General features: G+C 40.6%; 1 pseudogene; it reads right to left on the bottom strand.

The window, feature by feature from the left end:
• Nucleotides 1-855: 855 nt before the first annotated feature.
• On the bottom strand, nucleotides 856-6,180 carry LOC102837656 (annotated as a pseudogene).
• Between the last annotated feature and the right edge of the window lie 2,437 nt (nucleotides 6,181-8,617).

Raw genomic sequence — 8,617 nt, 5'->3', positions numbered from 1 at the left:
GTTACAAAACTTCTACCTTTACAATTGTGACAGTCGCGATTAGTCATGATAACAGTTATTCACTACTGAATCTTATGAATCTTATCCCCATCTCCTTTCACCAGACCCATCTAGACAAGATGATAACTATTCACTGGGGACTCTTTTTTTCCCCCCACACTCTTAACTAAGCTCCCTCTTGAAACCTTGTAAGCCAGTCACTTCTTGCCTTTATAGGTCCCCCACCCAATTTAGGCCATCTTTTTAATATATAAATAAATACAAAGAAAATAAAGTCACTCAGAAAAAACTGCATTAAATGAAGAATGTCTCATATCTGAATTTATGTTTTGCCTGATCAATAAAAATCAAAAGTTGGAAAAGCAGTTACACTTCCTACTTCAGTGGACACTTACAACAATCTATCATTTTCTGAAATGATCATTACATTTCAATTTACCATGAACTACTCTGAACTTAAGGAGCTCTGGTTGCGTAGTGGTTACGAATCGGGCTGCGAACCTCAAGATCAGCAGTTCAAAACTACCAGATGTTCCGTGGGAGAAAGATGAGGCTTCCTGCTCCCGTAAAGATTTATAGACTCAGAAGCCCTGTACAGGGTCGCTATGAGTCGGAACTGACTCCACTGCACATAACCACCACCACCACCCCTCTAAACTTACTATGAGATGTAGTCAAAGTAAAAAAAAAAGCAAAGACATAGGAAGAACATTCCTTTTTTGGAGTGGGAAAGGCCTCCAGAATCAGCATGGAAAAAACATATCTTGTTGAAGAATTCTAGGTGGAAAAAAACTTAATGTAGTCAATTTCATCTCATGCTGAGCTGACATCATCTGTTCATTAACTTGTTTAGTGTCATTCTTCTAAATCAAGTGTGTTTAATGCTTCTTCTAGTTCATCCAAATCTTCCCCTGTGAAAAGATTTTCATCAACAGGAACAGCATCAAGAGCTCCATTTTACTGTTCTTCCTCTAAATTGTCCTCTTCCAGATCACTGCTTTCCTCATTTTCTGTCCTACCTCCGTAAGCTTCACTTAATTTGTTTTCATCTTTTTCTGAAGTATCTGTGCTGAATCTTTCAAGACTGGCTACTGTAATACCTCTCTCATCTATAGTTCGTGGAATGTACTGGCTTCAATCTATGACCTTTATGCTCACAGAATCATCCACCTCATCACCACCTGTTCCTTGGGTGTAACAGGTATCATCTGCTTCCTCATCATCGTCATTAACCATCTCAGGACGAAATTCAAATGCCTCACGACCACTGATCACTAGCGCTTTTCATGCTTTGAAGTCTGCTTTCCTTCTTTCTATATCTTGGTCAAGTTTATCAATCTTTTCTTGTCTTTACCTTTTTTTCCATGCAAGAAAAGATTCTAGAGTGATTTTGGACCTAGGACAGAACGCTCTCTTTCAACGAGGTCCTCTAATGAAATTTCATCTTCTTTCTTTTTATCTTTTTTCAACACAGATCCAGAAGGACGTGCATGACGATACATGCACACACCGCCCCCTCTATTGTTGTTGTTGCTATGTACCATGGAGTCGGTTCCGACTCATAGTGACCCTGTACAGGGTTTCCGAGGCTGTAAATCTTTACAGGAGCAGAAAGCCTTATCTTTCTCCCATGGAACAGCTGGTAGTTTCAAACACCTTACCATGAGGTTCACAGCCCAATTTGTAACCACTACGCTACCAGAGCACCTTCTATGGCATACCCCCAAACCAGCCATACTTATTGTGCTCAATAGCTTCAAGGAAATGCTTGCACACTATTTGAGTTTTTGGTTTTTTCTTTTCCGCCTCACTGTGCTTCTTGTTCACTACTTCTTCCAGTTTTTTCTCATCCCAATTATCTATGGTATCTTTTTCAAGTTCTTCATCTTTTACATCAATGTAAACACTTCACTTCTCACATTTTCTCTCCAGAGCCAAGTCACCAGAGAACTTACACTCATCTCCTTTAGTATACTGTCCTTGCTTGATGAATGCACATACCACAGATTTGGGATCTGCACTTTTACTTATTTTTTGAGCAGCAACTACAGGTTTGAAGGGTTTGTTTAACTTCTGCAATTCCTTCTTCTTGTCCTCTTTCTTTTCTGCTGCACTTTGTGCTACCTGACGTGGATTTTGCTGACCAAATATAACTTGATGGGTGACAGCTTTGGTAAGCTTCTGTTGCTTTGCTCCTTTCTTATTCTTTAGACCAAAAGTTTTGTCTTTGATGATCTTCTTCTTATTCTGTTCTGCCTTTTTTGCTGCCCCTGGCCTGAGCCTGTTTCTTGGCGGGGGGGGGGGTGGTGAGGCTTGTGGAGACAGGCAGCACAGGCCACACTTAAGCGCAGCTGGACACCATCAGGGGCTCTGGCCCCGTGGCCCAGGCCGATTATTTTTAGAAGTGAATCTCCAGGTTCTTCCTAGTCTGTCTTAGTCTGGAAGCTCCTCTGAAACCTGTCCACCATGAGTGACCCTACTGGCATTTGAAGCCCTGGTGGCAAAGCTTCCAGCATCACAGCAACACACAAGCTACCACAGTGCCACAAACTGACAGAAGAGTTAGGGTTTCATTTTATACTATAGATTATTTTTCTAGGTCAGAGATAATAAAACAGAAGTCCATGGAGAGAATCCAGCCAGTAGATATATTATTTTCAGCCTGAATATTGTGTGTTTTTAAAGAATAGTTACCAATATGATAAGACTTAATAGAAAAGCTTAAGATTTACGGTCTCACTTGAGACAACACTGACCCTTTTTGGGGCATTACTGCAGACATTAATGCCAAGGAAAGGCTGTCCTTTTGAACATGGTATCCTCTTGCTAGCTTACTCAAGTCTCCATCACTTGCTACTCAATACTTCATTTGGCTTCACTTATTTATTCTACCTGCCAGACCTATCATGGGTACATCCAAGTTCTATTATGAAGCTGGGACTTTGTGAGGTCCCTGTAAGCACTCCAACAACAGATCATTCATTGCCCATCTTTTGCTGGTTTAGAATTAGAATTAGACTTTGTTAGTAAGGACAGCCTAATGGATATAAGAGAATTAGATATTTTTAGTCCCCACATTTATCTTGTCTGTGACTTAGGACACTTCCTTGCTCTCTAGTGTCACAGAGGATGACCTCTCTTAAGATATCAGTTCCAAGAAAACAAGTGAAAATTTGGTAATAGACTGTTCTAAAAGAATGTCTGTTCATTTCCATCTTCCCATAATCTGCTGCATTCTTCAGGCCCTCTGAGTCTTCTAAAGAGTCGTGCCAAATAATCCTGAAGTTATTTGTCTAACCACAACTATCTAAATTCTGTTTTGTTTCCTCTTTTCTTTCCAAATGCTCATTTTGTGTGGGGCAGTAAAGTCTTTCTTGAACAGGAATATTTTCCTTCGTTATAGTCAGGAGGCCATTCTGGTATGCTGAGATGTCCATTTATGTCTCCAGTGTCCAGCAATGACAAGGTCATATTCTGGGATCAGCTTATCCCTCTCTTTACCCTAAAGATCTGCTCAGAGTTTGAAGGACTGGAAGAGAGAAATCTAGGTTGTTCAATCTCCTAACTGATCACTCAGTAAAATTGGGCTATTAGTTTTTCTTTGCTGTTGGACAGGAATCACTCCCTCTGCATCAGAACTCATTGTCATCTAAGAGAGGGTGCTTGGACAGAACACTTAGTGTGTGCCTGCCAGGAAGAAACTCTGTGGAACCTTTCTGCCTCATTTATGCTTTGATAAGAAGTGTATACTGTTTCCAAGTCTAAAGTGACCCTCTCAAACTCAGTTTTGTGATTAGAAGTGCATGGAACATTAGGCACTATTAGCTGAGGAACACTTTGGTGTGTGGTCTATTCCAGGAAAATAATCCAGTGCCCTCTTAAAGAATCCAGTGTCTCCTTAATTATGTCCACCAAATTATTTTCAAACCATATGAGTCCTCAAAACTCATCAGCTATTACCCCATTCTGAAAACCTTTTGAGAGAGAACTATGAGGGAAGGCAAAGTTTCATACTATCCTAAAGTTGGGTCCAATTGTACAAAAAGCCAGTTTTTTTCTTGTAAATCCACATAAAACTTTTGCCTAAGAAGAAGACTACATATAAAGAAAGGCTTAAAAAGAAACAGTTAAATAAAAACAGTTAATTTGAAAGCCATGTTGAAGAAGAGTAGAGGAGGAAGATCTGAAATGTTTGCAGGACATTATAAGCCTGTTTTCCAAGGCCACTTTGTCTCTGAAGATTCTTGTACTAGTTTCCCTTAAAGTCTATGTACTTGTAGTGAAACAATAGTTTCAGTCTCTGGATTATGAATATTTCTGCATAAGCTCCTTCTGTTCAGTCATTTGGTTGAATTTGTGTATGTTGGTATCAGTTTCTGAAATGAGGTCTTTTAAAATAGGTTTATGGGAATCTGCGAACTGATGATGTCAAAGCTCAGTGACCCATGCAGCTAGGAGAACTTGCATAAAAATAGCCTGGTTTGAGGAGTCTGCACTTGTCCCTGATGGGTGTTCACCACCTCCTCTCTGCTGTCAGCACCTCTGTTCTCTGATGTTCTCCTACTGCCCTATGGTCCACCTTCCTCTTAACTCCCACTTGCTCTCCTACTCATAGCAGAATAACTGACTAGACCTAGACAAGGGACTATATAGATCATCAGGATTACCCACTGTCCAGCAGTGGGGAGACTATCACACACCAAATTGATATTTATTGTTTAGGAAAATAATAAAAAGTGTGTATTTAAACTGAGTCTATATGTATCAATAGACCCCAAATTGGGTTAAAAATCAAACCAAACCCACTCTTACTGAGTTGATTCTGGTTTATGTTGTTGTTGTTAGGTGCCATAGTAGAGTCAGTACCAACTCATAGTGATGTTAGGCACAGCAGAACAAACCACTGCCTGATCCTGGGCCAACCTCACAATTGTTGCCACGCTTGAGCCCATTGATGCTGCCTGCCACTTTGCCAATCCATCTCGCTGGGGGTCTTCCTCTTTTTTCTCTGACCCTCCATCTTACTAAACATGATATCCTTCTCTAGCAACTGGTTCCTCCTGATAATATATCTGAAGAATGAGAGATGAAGTTTGGCCATCCTGGCCTTCAAGGAGCACTCTGGCTGCACTTCTTCCAAAACGGATCTATTGGTTCTTTTTGGCAGCCAATGGCACTTTCAATATCCTCCTCCAACACCATAACTCAAAAGCATCAATTCTTCTATGGTCTTCCATATTCAGTGTCCAGCTTTCGCATGCATATGAAATTATTGAAAATACCATGGCTTGGGTCAGGCGCACCTTAGTCTTCAAGCTAACATCTTTGCTCTTCAACACTTTAAAAACGTCTTGTGCGGAGCCTGCAGTGGCCAGCAGCCGGAAAAGTGTGGGCATTGGGGCTGCCTCCTGCTTACCTAAGTGGTGCAAGGCACAAACCCTGGGCAGCGCCAGCCCCCAGGGCTGGAGTGGTGCAGGAATATTTCAAATAGAAACTAATTGCGGCGTTTCCAGTTGACCATCATTCATAGGTGTGGCTGGCATCTGTCTCTCTTCCAGCCCCACAGCAGAAGGATCAACGCTTCTTTCCAAATGTATACTCCCAGACAGGGATAGAGTACCCAGTATGCAAGATATAGGAACGAAGATGTTAGACTCAAAAGACATCTTGATGAGAATTGTACAAACCATTTTGAAAAGACACAAAAATGAAGACAAACACAGAGATGGTGTGTCTAAGAAATTTCAAAAGGTGTAGACCTCCTGATTGAAGCATATTCAAGTTACTTGATTTATTTTTTATTATATTTCTGGATTCCTACAAGTGAAAGTCATGATTACACTAACAGAGCTAAAGCATTTAGCAGATTCCCAGCCATCTTATCACATCTTAAAACCATGGTGGGATGTCTTCTGGTATTACGTTATCCTGATCATGCTACTGCTGGTGGCTGTGCTGGCTGGAGCACTCCAGCTAACGTAGAGCATGGTTTTGTTCTGTCTTCCATGTAAAGGGGAATTCAACAATCGCTGCACTGTGCCTTGGGACCTCCTGAAAGTCAGCATGAACACATCATCTAACCGTGGACCCACGCTCCTGCTCCCCCTCAGAATCCAGAATGACCTCCACCGGTAGCAGTACTCCTACATCAATGCTGTCTGTTATGAGAAACAGCTCCATTGGTTCTCCAAGTTCTTCCTTTACCTGGTGATCTTGCACATGCTCATCTTTGCAGCCTGCTTTAGGTTCTTCTTTATCTCTTTGTGTTGCTAGTTGTTGTTGTTGTTGTTAGGTGCCAGCGACCCTATCCTCAACAGAATGAAACACTGTCTGGTCTTGTGCCATCCTCGCATTTGTTGTTACACTTGAGCACTTTGCGGCTGCCACTGTACTGATTAATCCATCTCGTGGGGGGCGGGGATGTCTTCTTTTTTGCTGACCCTTCACTTTACCAAGCATGATGTACTTCTCCAAGGATTGGTCCCTCTTGATAATATATCTGAAGTATGAGAGACTTCTAAGGAGCATTCTGGTTGTACTTCTTCCAACACAGATTTGTTTGTTCTTCTGGCAGTCCATGGTACTTTCAGTATTCTTCTGAACACCACAATTCAAATGCATCAGTTCTTCTGTGGTCTTCCTTATTCATTGTCCAACTTTGCATATGAGGCTATTGAAAATACCATGGCGTGGGTCAGGTGCACCTTAGTCCTCAAAGTGACATTTTTGTTCTTGAACATTTTTTAAATGCCTTGCACAGCAGATTTGCCTAATGCTATACGTTGTTTGATTTATTGGCTGCTGCTTGCTTAAATGTTAATTGTGAATCCAAACAAAATGATTACTTTGACAATTTCAATCTTTTCTCCATTTATCAAGGTCTTATTTATTGATTTCGTGGTGAAGATTTTTGTTTTCTTTACATTGAGGTGAAATCTATACTGAAGACTGTGGTCTTTGATCTTCATCAATAAGTATTGTAAGTCCTCTTCTCTTCCAGCAAGCAAAACTGTATCATCTGCATATGGCAGGTTGCTAATAAGTCTTTCTCCAATCCTGATGCCACATTCTGCATATAATTCAGTTTCTCGGATTGTTTGCTCAGGATACAGATTGAATAAGAATGGTGGGAAATACTACCATAGTGCACATCTTTCCTGATTGTAAACCATCAGTATCTTCCTGTTCTGTTCGAAGGACTGCCTCTTGGTCTATGTACAAGTTTATCATGAGTACAAGTAAGTGTTCTGGAATACCCGTGCCTCACAGTGTTGTCCATAGCTTGTCATGATCTACATAGTCAAAGCCTTTGCATAGTCAATAAAGAACAAGTAAACATATTTCTGGTATTCTCTGCTTTCAGCCAGGATCCATCTGACATCAGCAATGACGTCCTCGTTCCACATCCTTTTATGAATCCAGCTTGAAATTCTAGTAGTTCTCTGTTCATGTACTGTTGTAGCTGTTTTTGAGTTTCCTTTAGCAAAATTTTACCTGCATGAGATATTAATGATACTATTCAATGATTTTTTTAGTTGCCTCTCTAGGGAATGGACACTTCTTCCAATCAGTTGGCCAGATAACTGTCTTCCAAGTATCTTGGCATAGATGAGTGAATACCTCCAGTGCTGCATCAGTTGGTTGAAAGATTTCCATTTGTATTCCATCAATTCCAGGAGTTTTTTTGGGGAAGGGGGATTTGCCAATGACTTTGGTGCCACTTGGACTTGTTCATTTAGTACAAATGGTTCTTTTTTTTTTTTTTTAAGTTCTTATTGTGAGTTATGTGATAGTTTACATGGGAGAACATTAGTTTTACATTCCTTCTATCGTATTTTGTTTCATTGCAACGATGCATGTCTTATTTGACAAGCATCCTCTGGAACATGGACAGGTATAGGTCCATGAAATAATAAGCTGGTCCTTCACCACCAAGTGTGAGAAACAGTGTTCTTGTTCACCACTGCCCTCATCAAATCCCTGATTCTTATACAGGAGATTTCAAAGATTTGTGTTACTTACTTGGATCATATGAGCATTTGTTTTTATGACCTTCTGAGTGAAAGACATAACAGCCAATAAGCAGATAAGAAGCTGACAATGAGTAATCACGTAGGAGGAAATCAGAAGAGAGGGAAGTCAGGAAAAAAGACAAGGGACACTGACACTCTGTCCTTGGTTCTTAAGTTACTGTCATTATAATTGTTTGATTATTATCACTGCTATTAATGTCATTTCTAAATGCTGACACTTAAAACTGGTTTTAATAGACTCTATGCCCACATACATGCATGTGCAGACAACACATACATGCACACAAACATACAGTTAGAATCTCAGATAGGTGGTGGCAGAACCAGGGCTCAAATTCTATGTCAAGGCTCCAGAGCCTCCACTCTTCCCTGTCACTGCCTCTGCCTAGGTGTGGGACAATGCACACAGACTCATGCCCAAATGCACATTTCAAATTACTGAGCCAGACAAGTAAAATCTTCATGAACTTTCATTAACCATAGGCACCTCTTTGTGAAACAGTAGTTTAATTTTCAGTATTTGTTTGTAAATGTGACTGAATGAGTCTCTCTCTTTTCCCAAAGTGTGAAACTTCCTCCTAAGA

This window comes from Chrysochloris asiatica, unplaced genomic scaffold (assembly GCF_000296735.1).
Source record: "Chrysochloris asiatica unplaced genomic scaffold, ChrAsi1.0 scaffold00197, whole genome shotgun sequence".
In the NCBI taxonomy this organism is placed as follows: Eukaryota; Metazoa; Chordata; class Mammalia; order Afrosoricida; family Chrysochloridae; genus Chrysochloris; species Chrysochloris asiatica.
Note: the sequence above shows the minus strand (reverse complement) of the source record. Positions and strands in the feature narration are given on the sequence as shown.